The sequence below is a fragment of the Hyperolius riggenbachi genome, chromosome 7 (genome assembly GCF_040937935.1).
Source record: "Hyperolius riggenbachi isolate aHypRig1 chromosome 7, aHypRig1.pri, whole genome shotgun sequence".
Taxonomy (NCBI): domain Eukaryota; kingdom Metazoa; phylum Chordata; class Amphibia; order Anura; family Hyperoliidae; genus Hyperolius; species Hyperolius riggenbachi.
Genome location: NC_090652.1, coordinates 100,746,290 through 100,763,221, shown reverse-complemented (window position 1 = coordinate 100,763,221; position 16,932 = coordinate 100,746,290).

Genomic DNA, 16,932 nt, shown 5'->3' with positions numbered 1-16,932 from the left:
CTGTGTCCCCAAACGAGGTGGGGGCCCCTGAACAAAAGCTGATGATCTCAAACAATCTATCATCTGTGGGATTGTATTATTAATGGCCACCTAGAATGAACAGGGCAGTGGTCAAAACAACAGGTTTCAGCCACTCTTTACAGGCCACATCATCTGTGGAGAAACATGTGAAGGTTGTGTGTTTACAAGACCCTTTAAAATGTGTCAACATGTGTTTTTTGGTATTTGAAAAAACTCACCTGTGGTGGCACCATACCTGGTCACAGCATAAGCATGATTTGATCCATGGTATGTGACGAGCTTGTGTAATGCAAGGTATTGACATTAGTAACCACATTTGAATTCTCATCATCAAAAGGGAAAAAAAATCTGTTTCAAATTAGCATTTCTTGCCCTTGATTGTCTAGCTCTTGGGATCAGCACTTAATTGCCTGTTTTATTAAACTTTATGGTTGAGATTAATCACCTGAACTTCATGCTTGGCAATTAAACTGCAAAACTGGGCAATTGATGAAGATGATTGCATTGCTGAGAGATTGCAAATCTCTTGTGTAGAGTGGGTCACAGGCGACCTGAATATTCAAACACTTGCCGTTATGAGATTAATCATTGTGCCTATTCTGTGCCTTAAAGGGGATTCCGAGCTCACATTGGAATGTTCTATATATATAGATTATTATATTGGACATATAGTACAACATATATATACATATATATATATATATATATATATATATATATATATATATATATATATATATATATATATATACTGTATGTATGTATATATATATATTCTTGTTGAAGTAAACTCTGATATAGTAAACCTCTGAATATTGTAAGCTAAGGTCTCAGGTCCCAGAAAATCCCCCTGTATAATTATAAAACGTGTGCCCAACTTCTGATACTGTATATATATATATATATATATATATATATATATGTATATATATATATATATATATATATATATATATATATATATATATATATATATATACAGCCGGGGGGAGACAGCAGCTCCACAGATGTATTTCAGCAGAAAGGTGCACGCAACTGGGGGTACCCACACCTCCAAGATACAAACAAAGTCCAAATGGTTGCAGCACACAAGCTCGTTTTAATGAACAGATATTTAGGTTGTCGCCGACTTTTATCAATGCAATGAAGTAAGGTCACATGATCATTTAAATACCTGCCCAGACAGGATGTGACATCACACAATTCAAGATAACTACCTTATCACAGGAAGTAAACACAATTAGAGTAATAAACAATAAGCAATATAGATTGTGCAATCGCACATATGTTTAAAGATGATTTTTTTTTTTACAGCAGCAGGGGACAGCGATTGGTTCCAATGTTGCCCCCTTTTTTTGTCAGGGCATTTATGTACAAATGTAAGACTCAGCTTATCTATCCGTGTGTAGCGTTTGCCAGACGCTGTCGCAATCTGGGGGGGGGGGGGGGGGTGACATTGGATCCCTCCTGTCCTTCCATGCAACTCTGAAGAGCTTTCACCCTAATATAAGGTTTGAACTTGTCCATGACAGAGTGGAAATCCATTTAGTTGAAACCACAATCAGAAGATGGGGAAACTACTTGTCTTCCGATCTTTTTCAAAAACCGACAGGCCACAACCAATTACTACACTTCGAGAGCTTCCACCCACCTGCCGTCTTCCGTTCAGTGGCTAGGAGCCAACTAATGAGAGTGAATAGAAATGTCTCTGACAAGAGCAAAGTAGAACAAATGAGACGGCAGATGTGTGTGAAGCTCTCTGAGTGTGGATATCCAGGTAACCTTTTGGAGGAGTTAAGACGAGCTCTCAAATCAGATCCCAGCTATTCCCAGACAACTAAGCATGATACCAATCCACGTCTCCCATTCATCTGTCAATACGGGTTGTCGGGTAAGATATTGGCGTGTGTGAGACGACATTGGCACATTTTATCTAGTGCCTATCCTAACATACTGGAGTTTCGCTCTCTCCCCCCTTTCCTGTGTACAGACGGAATAGGACAATTGGTTCATGCTTAGAGCGGATACTTATGTCTCCTCTAGACGTTACTTGGGCCCACATGGAAGGGTAGCTTCCCATGCCTCACATGTAGTGAGTGTAAACACATTCATCAAGGGATCTACTTTTGGAGGGAAATACGAGATCAGATATCATCTCACATGCCAGAGCACCTTTGTGATCTACATGTTGCAATGCCCTTGTGGTTTGAACTATATAGGGGAAACAACCCAGAAGGTGCAGGATCGCATCTCACGGCACAGGTGCACTGTGAGAGGGGGGACTACTTACCTACCAGTGGTCCGCCATTGCAAAGGTCATAGGGACATTGAACTGAAATTTATGATAATCAATCATATTCCCAAACCCAGGAGGGAAGGTGATCGCATCTTACTACTGAAACAATGTGAGGTGCAATGGATTGACAAGTTGGGGACTCTGCATCCAGAGGGCCTCAACAGAGACTTCGACTTACATCTATTTTTGTGATATTTCTAGGTTCACACCAATAAAAGAAACTATGAAAACTATTGACTTGGGAATATAACACAGGATGTTACATCGTCTAGATTATTTTCTGTGGACTGATGGACAGATTGCACAATCAATATTGCTTATTCTTTATTACTCAAATTGTGTTTACTTCCTGTGATAAGGTGGTTACCTTGAATTGTATGTCACATCCTGTCTGGGCAGGTATTTAAATGATCATGTAGAATAAATATAGCCAAAGCCCATCATAGTTCCTCTTTAAAGCATACTGTAAGTGAATAGATGGCCTGAGTAAAGGAGAAAATAGCCTCTACGTTCCCTCCAAACCTGGGGTCATGTCCACTAAATATTGGTAATATTTTCTAATACTGTTACACGGGGCTGTGGAGCCAGAGTCAGAGTCGATGAGTCAATTTCTGGGTACCTGGAGTCAGTGGTTTCATAAACTGAGGATTTGGATGATTTTTGAACCCATGTCATAGCCCTGCAAGGGCAGTGGAGCCCGAGTCAGAGTTGAGGAGTCAGAGCAGGACTTTTGAGGAGGTGTGAGTTTGGCATCATGAAGTGGATTTAACATAAGATGGATTTGTTAGTAAATCAATAGGGGGAATGTATCATAGCACAGATGAAAACTGTATTCTAATCCCCATAGTAGCCAAAATAGTAGCAGAAGATCTCAGATCTCAGATTTCCTATTTCCAGCACATCCTACTGATCAATGGCGTAGCTAAGGAGCTATGGGCCCCGGAGTTTAACATGGCGTTCCCCCCAAGTACTCTATACATAACAATTAATACGGCGCACAGAAACCTGCCAAGGACAACCACAGTGTCAGAGGTGCAAGAAGGGGATGGAGAAACAGCTTGTTAATCATTATTATCATTCAAAGCATAGAAGTGGTCATTACAATTACAAGCACAGGACCAATAAAGAGCTAATTCTGCAGTTGAGGGAGGGCCTAACGGGGCCCCTCTGGCTCAAGGGCCCTGATGTGGTCGAGACCTCTGCAACCCCTACTGGTACGCCACTGCTGCTGATAAACAATGCACATGTACACAACTGGCCTAAAAGGCATAACCCTGCCATGGGCAAGTTCACCTGTTGTATGTTCTTGGACCAGTTTCCATACATATACTGTACTAGCTACTGCACCCCACAAGACCTGCCATTTTGAAATTCTCTGAGAGAGTCATCTAACCTTCGCAATTTGGTCCTAATTGAAGTCACTTAGATCATTACACACGTCCGTTTTTCCCTCCTTCCAAATCACAGGCAATGTCAGTATATCATCTACAGATTCAATAAAAGTGGTGAAATCTGGAAACAAAAATGCATGTGTGTTAGCTGCCTATAGTGAAAATGGATTCTTACTCATACATACTTAAAGTAATCTCACTGCCTCTAAACTGCTGATGGTTAGGATTCCTCTTAACATCAAACGGGGCTCAAGCATTCTCTTGCATTCAGAGCCAGGCCAAGGTAGAGGAAAGGAAGGCACCAGCCTTTGGGCACTACAGCCTCCGAGCGCATACCTTAACTCCCCACCAATGTTCAGCACACCAACACACCCCTCCCCACCACCCCAAGAACTGTGCGCCTACATAGCATCCCCACCTGAATGAAGTTACACCGTCGACTCCCGACAATGCCACTAGCTAAGGGAGGATGATGGGTGGCACTCTGGCATTTGCATTGCTGTGCAGTGAGCCGTGCAGTGAGTCTGCAGGGCTGCTGTGACAAATCCATCTGAAAGTGGCGTCAGCGAATAATGGCGCACGATGTTGCCGCTACTCCGTTTGTCGCTTATCGCTATTTAACGTTAAAGCCTTATCGTTATTTAGCTCTGTTTATTTTATTGAAAATTAGCGTTAACATTGTATCGTTATTTATCATTGTAAAAAGTGGTGATATAAAAGATATACCTAACCCTACTCTCACACAGAACCCTTTCTGTACCTATCCTTAACCCCTAACCCCCCCCCCCCCTGGTGGTGCCTAACCCTAACCACCCCGCTGGTGGTGCCTAACCCTAAGACCCCCCTGGTGGCGCGTAACCCTAAATCTCCCCTGGTGGTGTCTAAACCTAACCACCCCCTGGTGGTGCCTAACCCTAAGACCTCCCTGGTGGTGCCTTACCCTAAATCTCCCCTGGTGGTGCCTAACCCTAAGACCCCTCTGGTGGTGCCTAACCCTAACCTTGACATCCATCCCTAACCTTGAAATCCATTCACCATTTTGCAGTTAAATAACGTCTGCAGTTTGGATTATGTAGGGCGCTATTGATAAATAGCGTTACTGTGTGCAATAACGTCTGGTGTTTTGCATATGAACGGTGCTATTGATAAATAACGTTACTGTGTGCCGTTCTTTCCCGGTGCGCCATTATTATGCAGTACTAACGATAAATAGCGGTAAGAGCATCTTTGTAATGCGGCACCATTTTTATGCATAGACGCTGTGCGCCATTATTCACTGATCCGGCTGTGACATAGTGCCTGGCCCTTAGGGTGAATGGAGCTAGGTAAGATCAGGTTGAAGGCAGTCTGAATGGGAAGCACCAAAGGAAAGTGTGAATTCAAAAGCAAAGCTTCCCTCTCCCATAAAGAAGCAAAAGATGTCTAGTGGCACAGAGGCATCGCTACTGTGTAGGGAAGGCTAGAGGTCATGTGCTGGCTCAGCTGCTGGCAGAAGACAAATGACCAAACCCTCCTTATCTGATTATCCCAGAGCCAGCACGCCAGTAACAGCCAGGAGACATATTCCAGAAGAAGCCAGTGTGTGTGTGCCTAATTTTTATATATTTCCCACTGTAAACCTATTCTTAAATTACCCTGCCACCTTTCTTTTCGTAATTCAGGCTCCATCAGAAAGAGGATTTATGCAGGTGGCCACACATTTTACAGACATACAGGGCTTCTGTATTGCTTTCTTATGCAGAGCGGACCCCAATTAAGTACATTAAATAGGGCACTACTGCGTTGTGTACAAAATGCATGCAGTAATCCTGTGCTGTGTAGCGCATGAGTGTTAACATGAGACATTGCTCGTTATGCACTGTCTCATGTCCTCAGTATTGCATACTGAGATTAGTTGCTGACCTGATTTCATCAAGAACATACTATTGGGAGGAGTGTCAGATGTATAGGCAGGGATGCAATATCAGCACTTGCCGTTGGTACTATATTCCCTAATTACACCCAGGGCCGGCGTTACCATAGAGGCAAAGGGGGCCCCTTAGTACTGCAGGGCCCCCAGGTCTCCCCCTGACTTCTGCCTCTTGCACCGATTTGTTAGAAAAGCAATTTGCCTATCCTAGCGTAGTATGGATACAGAGGCGCCAAAAGGGTAAAAGTATCTAAAACGTTTAAAGCATGAGGAGGCAGCGGTGGACTATACCTCCTCCAAGCATACACAAAAATTGCCAATCTGCTTATCAAATACAATAAGTTTATTTACATACTCCGGGGACAATGCAATGCGTTTTGTAGATTTGATTCCGCTTCATCAGGCAATAACAACACAGTAATAGCATATGTGGTCAGTTAAAGAGCCAGGCAACTCTGCCTTTATTTATTTACCTATCCTGGCGCACTGCTTCATTCATGCTCTCTGTCTTCTTCCCTGCTGGCTGCCTCTTCTCCCTGACCAAGAGACTACACAATAACAAGCACAGAGTCATGTAGAAGAGGTAGCTAGTGGGGATGAAGACAGGGAGCATGAATGGAGCAGCACGCCAGGTTAGGTGAGTTGCTATTCTATTTAAAAAAAATGGTGCAGGGGCCCTGGGGAACACAATAGGTTAAACCTTGCCCTAGGGCCCCATTGTGGCTTGAACCGGCTCTGGGTACACCACTGGTGCAGGGATAATGTATAGATTTTTGTACTAAATCTGACACCTGACCTGAAGTGAGAGGGATATAGAAGCTACCACATTTTTTCCTTTTAAATAATACCAGTTGCCTGGCAAACCTACTCATCTTTGAGACATCAGTAAAGTCTGAATCACACACCTGAAACAAGCATACAGCAAATCCAGTCAAACTTCTGATCTACATGTTTGTTGAGGGTCTATGGCCAAATGTATTGGAGGCAGGGGATCAGCAGGGCATCCAGGTAATTTATATTATTTAAAAGGAAATGAACATGAAAGCATCCAAAGTTAGAAGGAAATAAATATAGTTGCCTCCATATCCCTCTCACAGCAGGTGCTTGAATGACAAAAAATGGAAACCGAGCGCCCGATCTAACATAGTATTTTTGATAAAACTGAAAAAATTGTGTGTAAGAAATACACTTACAAGTGTGGGTCACCTCAAAGGCAACCACTGATCAGGCAGGTGGGGAGAATTAGAACCTGACCCCACTCAGGTCTAAAATAGTCGCTCTCTGTAGATAGAAAAAGGATGGGGGAACCCCCCTCCACCAAAGGGTGGACTAGATATATGATAAACACGAGAATAACAGAGGCGCCAATGTAGGATAAAAACGTCTAAAAACCGTTTAAAAGGAAGGGGGTGGGTGGACTCACCTCCCTCAGGTAAATAATGATCAGGCCAAATGAGCCATTATAAATATAACAGTAACATTTATTAAAACAAGTCTCCAAATGTGCAACGCGTTTCACGGGCCAACATCCAGCTTCATCAGGCAATCAAGTGTGGAGAACACCAAACTGATCATTCAAAGAGCTACCAGAGCGCATCTGGCTCTTTGAATGATCAGTTTGGTGTTCTCCACACTTGATTGCCTGATGAAGCGGGATGTTGGCATGTGAAACACGTTGCATATTTGGAGACTTGTTTTAATAAATGTTACTGTTATATTTATAACGGCTCATTTGGCCTGATCATTATTTACCTGAGGGAGGTGAGTCCACCCACCCCCTTCCTTTTAAACATTTTTTAGATGTTTTTATCCTACATTGGCGCCTCTATTATTCTCGTGTTTATCACACTCTCACAGCAGGTGTCCTTTAAGACCTCTAGCCATTTAGTAGTTTCCAGTTAGCAGATTGAGGACTTACAAGGTTTCCTTTAAAGTGTTACTGTCAGGCATAAAATCAAAAATCAATTCTTTATTTTTATCTGGTAAACAAGTAATAAGGATGCTAACCAGGCAATCCAAAAGTTAAAATCACTATTACTTTTCTTATTGATAAATGATCATTCCCCAGTTTATCTGACTCTTATTTGGTACACACAAAATTTGGTAAGCAAAAAGGAAGTTGCAGGGCATGCTGGGTTGTCCTTTTTTGCTTCTCTACTTTCCCCACAGACTTAACTAAGCCTCTTTCCCTCCTGTTTTCCCCTCCCACACCTCTGTTCCTCTCTGATTGGCCAATATTTCTCATGCTGAGACAATGCACTTTCTATAGTGAAGGGTGGGCAGTGCATACACAATCAGGCAGAGGAGAGTAAGGGGGGAAATGACATCAGGATTGGCTTCAAAATAGCCACAGTTAAAATGGGAAATGCTAAGAAGGATTTTCTCTTTTGTTACTGTAGAAAAATCAGTAAAATCAAAACGTAGACAGTGCAATACATAGGTTATGTAAGTAGAGCAAGTATTTATCTACTTATATATGTGGGAGGGGGGTTTCTTAGATAGTATGGCTGACAGCTGCTCTTTAAAGAATGTGTCCTCCCTCTACTGTAATGTAGAACACTGAAAAGAATAGTATGGAATGTTTTGTTCTTTGTACAGTGAGTGTCATACAGGCACACTTAATTGACTCGCCCACTAGCTGAACCCAGAGAGGAAAAAGAAATGGAAAGGGGTTTTGCTGTTGAATCATTTTCAAAACAGTGAAAGTTAAAAAGGAGCAGCTATTTAGCGGCTATAATGTGTTCCAGAGCTCTGCCATACTAATAGCAGGAGAATTAGTGGCTATAGCTGGTGCCGAAGTTCAGGACAATTAGTGGCCATAGTCGGCACCGGAGTTCCCTTATTCTATAGCGGAATTCTGCAGTGGTGGCCTGAACATGAGAGGGGTTACTACATATAAAAGAGGAAGCTAAAAGTGGGGAGCAACACATGAAAACGAGAAATAGATGCTCAAGGAAGCTGTTCATGAGAGGGGCTGCATTCATGGATGATAGGCATGGGAGAGGGGGCTGCACATGAAAAGGGAGGGGTGCTGCGGCACAAGAAATGGGAGCCACCACATACTTGGCCTAGGAACACAAAAGGTATATACTGAAGTGGAACTCCACAGTGGGACAATTAGCAGCAATGTCTGAAAGTTTGCAGGATAATTAGTGCCAATGTCTGAAAGTTACTGGGGGGGGGGTGTTAGTGTTACACATAGGTGAGGGGGTGATTAGGGCTAGGCACCACTACATGGGTCTTATGGTTAGTAGGCACTGTCAGGTAGGTGTTAGGGTTAGGCACCACCACGGGGGTTTTAGGGTTAGGGACTAGTGATAGGCCAAACCTCCGATTTTAGGTTCGCGAACCGGGTTCGCGAACTTCCGCGGAAGGTCCGGTTTGCGGAAAAGTTCGCGAACCGCAATAGACTTCAATGGGGAGGCGAACTTTGAAAAATAGAAAAAATTATGCTGCCCACAAAAGTGATGGAAAAGATGTTTCAAGGGGTCTAACACCTGGAGGGGGGCATGGCGGAGTGGGATACACGCCAAAAGTCCCGGGGAAAAATCTGGATGTGAAGCAAAACAGCGTTTTAAGGGCAGAAATCACATTGAATGCTAAATTGCAGGCCTAACGTGCTTTCAAACATCTTGCATGTGTATACATCAATCAGGTAGTGTAATTAGAGTACTGCTTCACACTGACGCACCAAACTAACTGTGTAACGCACCGCAAGTTACCAGCTGTTTGTGTAGTGACGGCCATGCTGGACTACTGCGCAACATGGCGAGATTGCTCTTCCTCACTCAGTGATGTCAGGTAATGTGTGACTGCCTTCTCAACTTTCCATGGCATTGTTAAAAAGCTTACGTTTTGTTTTTAAATTACATTTTCTACTTGTAGCAGTACTTGTTCAGTACCGCTACAATGAGAATCCTATGGAGGCGGGCAAGTCTGGCATTGTGACCCCGGGTAATGGCCGGGGAATGAGGGTTTGAATCCGGTGTGGAGCCTGAGCAACGGCTACCACTACACATCCAAGGAGGGCAGCAGTCAGGCATGCACGCCCGCCCCGAGGTAGTGACCAAAAATAACAATACAGGAGGACTATCGAGGACTTGCTGTATTTGAAATGAATGTACTTGAAATCCTTTAACGAGAACCAGTTATGGTGGGCAAAGATGACACCACATTCCTTTCACGAGAATCATATGGAGGCGGGCAAGTCTGCCATTTGTGACCCCGGGTAATGGCCAGGGAATGAGGGATGGAATCCGGTATGGAGCCTGAGCAACGGCTACCACTACACAGGCAAGGAGGGCAGCAGGCAGGCATGCACGCCCGCCCCGAGGTAGTGACCAAAAATAACAATACAGGAGGACTATCGAGGGCTTGCTGTATTTGAAATGAATGTACTTTAAATCCTTTAACGAGAACCAGTTATGGCGGGCAAAGATGAGACCACATTCCTTTCACAAGAATCATATGGAGGCGGGCAAGTCTGACATTGTCACCACGGGTAATGGGCGGGGAATGAAGGTTGGATTCCGGCCCGAAGTGGGAGCCTGCTAAGACCCATGCGGTAGCTGCCCTGACCGTGCTTTGCAGACTAGGCATCTGTGATCAGATGGACCCTTGACCCAGCGGAAGACAAACCAAGTCGAAAGCATTTGCCAAGAATGTTTTACGGAGGGCAAGTTTTTTGCCTTTTTTTTCAATTGTTTGAAACTGTAGATGGTTGTATTTTTAAATTGTTTGAAAATGTAGATGGTTGTATTTTTAATTTTTTTTTAAATGTAGATGGTTGTATTTTTCAATTGTTTTAAAATGTAGATGGTTGTATTTTTAAATTGTTTGAAAATGTAGATGGTTGTATTTTTCAATTGTTTAAAACTGTATCCATTCAAGTGCAAGTTATGCACTGACTGCCAGGTATAATGTGCAGTCACAGATGCAGTGAAAGGTATGCAGTGACTGCAAACAGCCGTCTGTGTAGTGACGGGCGTGCTGGACTGGTTGCGCACCATGACGAGAGTGCAGGTGATGGTGGCTTTTCAGCCCATATGGTCGCCCGGCTGATGTAGCTGAATGACAGAACAGTGACTGTCCAGCTGATCAAATTTGGTCTGACCACAATGAAACAACGACCTTATTATCTTTGGTGTGCCACCCCCACCCGAGACACTCATATAGCCGGCGGTCATTGCTTCCTTGTGATACGCAAGCCCCTTTACCGCGGCAAGGTAATGATCACGAAGGGGGATGGGCACATGTACATGCCTTTTGTTTTTTTGTTGCAGCCGCCTGCAGTTCAGCCAGAAAAATTAGGCAGGCATGTGCACGTCGCAGAAAAATTAGTATAGCTGCCGCTGCTAGCAGCGGCCTTAGAAATTCTGGAATCCGCCTAGAGTCCTGGACCCTGGTGGTGGTGGCGGAGAAGGCAGTCAAGCGGCCTGCAGGCAGAGATGCTGTGTGTGGGGACTGACTTAGTCTTCGGTCGTGCAATAGCCCTCAGGGATCCATGCCTCGTTCATTTTGATAAAGGTCAGGTACTGAACACTGTCATGACTTAGGCGACTTCTCTTCTCAGTGACAATGCCTCCAGCTGCACTGAAGGTCCTTTCTGACAGGACGCTTGCGGCAGGGCAAGAGAGAAGTTGTATGGCAAATTGGGACAGCTCTGGCCACAGGTCAAGCATGCGCAACCAGTAGAGCAAGGGTTCATCCTCGCTGCTCGCAGTCACAGTGTGTACATCCACACTTAAAGAGACACTGAAGTGAAAAAAAATATGATATAGTGAATTGGTTGTGTACTATGAATAATTACTAGAAGATTAACAGCAAAGAAAATATTCTCATACTTTTATTTTCAGGTATATAGTGTTTTTTTCTAACATTGCATCATTCTATATTATGTGCAGATTACACAACACTCAGCATTCAAAATGAGTCTTTCAGAGCAGTCTGTGAAGTAATGACCTCTCCTCTAGCAGAGAAAAAGTAAACAGTTCACTTACAGTTGAGATAATAAAAGTCAGATAACAGCCCTCTCCACGACTAAGACTTAGTCGGAGAGTTAATGGCTTGTTTGCATAGAGATAACAACTGGAGTTTCTTAACTCTTCCTGTACTGGAAACAATTAGACTGATGTATCTGATCTTAATGTTTTATTTCTTAGCTGTACTACACATACAAATCATAATATCATAATTTTTTTTCCGCTTCAGTGTCTCTTTAAGGCCAGGTAGTCGGCTACCCGCCGGTCTAGGCGTTGGTGGAGGGTGGATCCCGAAGGGCTACTGTGAGGCGTTGGACTAAAGAATGTCCGCATGTCCGACATCACCCCGAGATCGCTGGAGCATCCTGTCCTTGCCTGCGTGGACTGGTGAGGAGGAGGAGGAGGAATACTGCCAGCGGTACCTTTATTGCGTTGTACTGTCACATCACCCTTAAATGCATTGTAAAGCATCATTGACAGCTTGTTCTGCAAGTGCTGCATCCTTTCCGTCTTGTGTTGAGTTGCTAACAGGTCTGCCACTTTGTGCCTGTACCGAGGGTCTAGTAGCGTGGCCACCCAGTACAGGTCATTCGCCTTGAGCTTTTTGATACGGGGGTCCCTCAACAGGCTGGACAACATGAAAGAGGCCATCTGCACAAAGTCAGATCCAGACATACTCTCCATCTCCTCTTGCTCTTCCACAGTGACGTCACGCAACTCCTCTTCCTCCCCCCAGCCACGAACAATACCACGGGAATGTGGAGCAGCAGAAGCCCCCTGTGACGGCTGCTGCGGTTGTTCTTCTGCCGCTGCCGCCTCTTCCTCCTCCACAGAAACACCTTCCTCATAATCATCCGAGTCCTCTCCTTCCCCACACGACTCCTCTTCTTCCTCCTCCTCCCCCCTCTGTGGTGCCGCAGGTGTTGAGGAAACCTGTGGTTCGGCTGAAAATTGGTCCCACGACTCCTCCTGCCATAACTGTTCCTCTTCACGCTCCCCCACAGCTTGATCCACCACTCTACTCATGGCACGCTCCAGGAAGTAAGCGTAGGGGATCAAGTCGCTGATGGTGCCTTCAGCGCGACTCACCAGGTTGTTCACCTCCTCAAACGGCCGCATGGTCCTGCATGCATTTCGCATCAGTGTCCAGCTGTTGGGCCACAACATCCCCATCTTCCCAGATTCTGTCCTTCTACTGTAGTTGTACAGGTACTGGGTGACAGCTTTCTCCTGGTCTAGCAGGCGAGAGAACATGAGCAGGGTGGAATTCCAGCGAGTCGGGCTATCGCATATCAAGCGTCTCACCGGCAAGTTGTTTTTCCGCTGAATGTCCGCAAAGCGTGCCATGGCCGTATAAGACCGCCTGAAATGCCCACACAACTTCCTGGTCTGCTTCAGGACGTCCTCTAAGCCTGGGTACTTTGAGACAAATCTTTGCACGACCAGATTCAGCACATGTGCCATGCAGGGTACATGTGTCAGCTTTCCCAAATTCAAAGCGAAAAGGAGATTGCTGCCGCTGTCACACACCACGTTGCCGATCTCCAGCTGGTGCGGGGTCAGCCATTGCTCCACCTGTTTGTTAAGAGCAGCCAGGAGAGCTGCTCCAGTGTGACTCTCCGCTTTGAGGCAAGACATGTCTAAAATTGCATGACACCGTCGTACCTGGCATGCAGCATAGGCTCTGGGGAGATGGGGCTGTGTAGCTGGAGAGGAAGAGAAGATGGCAGCACCGATAGAGTTCAACTGACACTCAGCTGAGGAGGAGGAGGTTGACAGCGAAGAGGATGTAGCTGGAGGAGAAGGAGAGGAGGTGGCAGGAGGCCTGCCTGCATGCCGTGGAGGTGTGACAAGTCGGTCCGCTGAACAGCCACGTACTCCCTGCTTGCTGCCATTGGTCACCAGGTTGACCCAATGGGCTGTGTACGTAATGTAGCGGCCCTGCCCGTGCTTGGCAGACCAGGCATCCGTGGTCAGGTGGACCCTTGACCCAACGCTCTTCGCAATAGATGACACTACTTGCCTCTGAACTGCACGGTACAGTTTGGGTATGGCCTTTCGTGAAAAATAAGTGCGGCCTGGTATCTTCCACTGTGGTGTCCCAATGGCCACAAATTTACGGAAAGCCTCTGACTCCACCAGCTTGTATGGTAATAGCTGGCGAGCTAATAGTTCCACCACACCAGCTGTCAGACGCCGGGCAAGAGGGTGACTGGCCGAAATTGGCTTCTTCCGCTCAAAGACTTCCTTCACGGACACCTGGCTACTGCTGTGGGCAGAGGAGCAGGAACCACTCAAGGGCAGAGGCGGTGTGAAGGAGGGTGGCTGTGAAGGTTCAAGGGAGAAAGCGGATGAAGACGATGCACCTGAAGGAGGAAGAGGAGAAGGAGGGTGGCTTGTCTTTTGAGGGGTGCTGCTTTTCCTCAGGTGTTCTTCCCATAGCTGTATGTGCCTTCTCTCCAGGTGCCTTTGTAAGGCACTTGTCCCTACGTGAGAGTTGGCCTTTCCACGGCTCAATTTTTGCTGGCAGAGACAACAGATGGCTTTGCTCCGATCTGAGACACACACATTAAAAAATTTCCAAACCGCTGAGCCCCCCTGGGGTGATGGCGCTACGGTGGCATCAGCAGCTGACGTTGAAGGGCATTTTGGCTGGCTGGCCATAGCTGGCGATACATGGCGCCGGACACTGCCCCCAGCTGTTTCTGAGGACGAGCTCCCTCTGCTTCTATCATGGAGTCGTCTCCTCCTACTCCTCTCTTGCTCCCCCTCTGAACTGTCCCCCTGGTCATTTCCTCTATTGGGAACATAGGTGGCATCCGTATAATCATCATCATAATCCTCCTGCCCAGCTTCGCTTTCCTCAGACAACTCCACAACTGCACCAACTCCACCAGGTGGTTCATCATGCCCCTCTTCACACATTACGTCCATACTATCGCCACCTAACTCAGACGTATGAGGTGGTGTACCTGCGCCTTCTTCTTGTTGTTGCAGTAGTGGCTGTGAATCAGTGATTTCACCACCACCACCACCAAATAACTCCTGCGAAGTGTCAAATGCAGCGGATGTGGTGCTTGTACTAGCGCTGGTAGCACTGGCTGCGGGAGATGAGGTCTTCTGTGTTAAATACTCAAGCACGTCCTCACAATTTTGGGAAGTGATGACACGTGTCTTCTTCTGAGCACTGCACTTTGGTCCAGGTCCGCATGAAATCACAGCAACACCACCTCACACAGACCTGCCAGTGCCAGGTGGCCTTCCTCTGGGTCTTCCTCTACCTCTTCCTCTACCTGGTTTGTCCATTTTGTCCATCTCGGGGGAAGCTAGGTATATGCAGTGAGGTGAGTTCACTCAACAGAAAAGGTAGATATGCAGTTAGGTGAGTTCGCTCAACCCAAAGGTAGCTATATATGCAGTGAGGTGAGTTCACTCAACCCAAAGGTAGTTATATATGCAGTGAGGTGAGTTCACTCAACCCAAAAGTAGTTATATATGCAGTGAGGTGAGTTCACTGAACACAACAGGTAGTTAGATGCAGTCAGCTGAGTTCACTCAACACAAAGTTAGTTATATGCAGTGAGGTGAGTTCACTCTACAGAAAAGGTAGATATGCAGTGAGGTGAGTTCACTCAACTTAAAAGGTAGTTATATGCAGTGAGGCAAGTTCACTCAACACAAAAGGTAGTTATGTGCAGCGAGGTGGGTTCACTCAACACAAACGTAGGTGTATGCACTATGCAGTGATGAGGTGGGTTAACTAAACACAACAGGTACTAGTAGTAGGCATGGCCGGATTTCTGGCAAGGCCACATAGGCCATGGCCTAGGGCACCAGATAAACAAGGGGCGGCCTGCAGACAGTGGGCATTATTTGCAAGTGTCCAAACAAATGAAAGTGGTCAGGATAACTGCACTATTAGTACCATCTGGCATCTGCCTGTGCTGTGCTACAGGCAGCTGCAGTCCGTTAACCAAACGTTTGTGAACAGTGTGTGACTAGCAAAAAGCCAGACCTTGTCCAATGACATAGCAGCAGCTCCAGGCAGTTACAGAAGGCCGGGTCTCACACACTTGGTGTGGGGGATGAAAGGACCAGGGGCAGCACCAGCAAATAGTGCAGAATACAGAAAGCAGCCTCACAGTACCCATTTCTTAATTATTGATTGGCTAGCGCTGTTACCCTGGAGACAGCAGTGGGGCAGGACTCACTTTTACGTGTTGCTGACCCCACCCAATGTCCAATTGTGAGCCACTTTTGACTATGTGTGTGTGGTGGACGGCTCCCACCACGCCCATCACCTGTAGATCGCTTGATTGACCAGTTCCCCCGTGTGACATGATTGATTAACTTCACGTTGCCATGGAGACCTCGGCACTAGCCCCAATAGTGGACACAATCGGCTCAAAAATGTTTGGATGGGTGTGTGAGGAGAGAGGTGGTAGGATACGGTTTCGGTTGGGGCGGCTGGTAGTCGGCCTTGGGCGGTAAGAAGTACAAATCCGGACCTGGTAGTAGGTAAATGCAGTACTGGGTGGTTAGTACAATGTGCAGCTCCCTGTCACACACACAGGTAGTCACTGAATGTGCTGCTGAATGCTGGTGGGCGTGCTGGCAGTGGGACACACACATTATGAATTAGCAATGCTGTCTAAGCAACACAAGTGTCTCACACACACAGGTAGTAGTCACTGAATGTGCTGCTGCTGGAAGTGGGACACACAGTATGAATTTGCAATGCTGTCTAAAAAACACAAGTGTCAGTTTCAAACACAGAAAAAAGCTTTTCTGGGGCGCTATTATAGCAATAAGATTCAGCTAAGCAAGCTAAGAAGGCAGGAGCCTGACTAATCTGTCCCTAGGAGAACAAGTCTGCAGCAGCTGTCCCTATTCTGTCTCTAGCAGGCACACGAGTGAGGCTAATGGCCGCCGGAGCCTGCCTTATATAAGGGGGTGGGGCTCCAGGGCTTAGTATAGCCGGATTGGCTACAATGTGCCTGCTGACTGTGATGCAGAGGGTCAAAGTTGACCCTCATAGAGCATATATTATTAGACCCTTTCCTACAGGAATTCCCAGAACTTCTGGCCATGCTGACTCTGTCTTATCCGAGATGGATCATCCTTGGTGACTTCAACGTCCGGGCTGATAACACTCAATCACAAGATGCAAATGAACTAATAAATCTCATGGGTGGACTAGGCTTCACACAAGTTGTAAAATCAGCTACCCACAGAGGAGGGCATACGCTAGACTTACTGTTCCACCTTGGAATGGACATTAGTAACATAACAGTAACCCCAGTGGTGTGGTCAGACCATCACATAATACAGTTT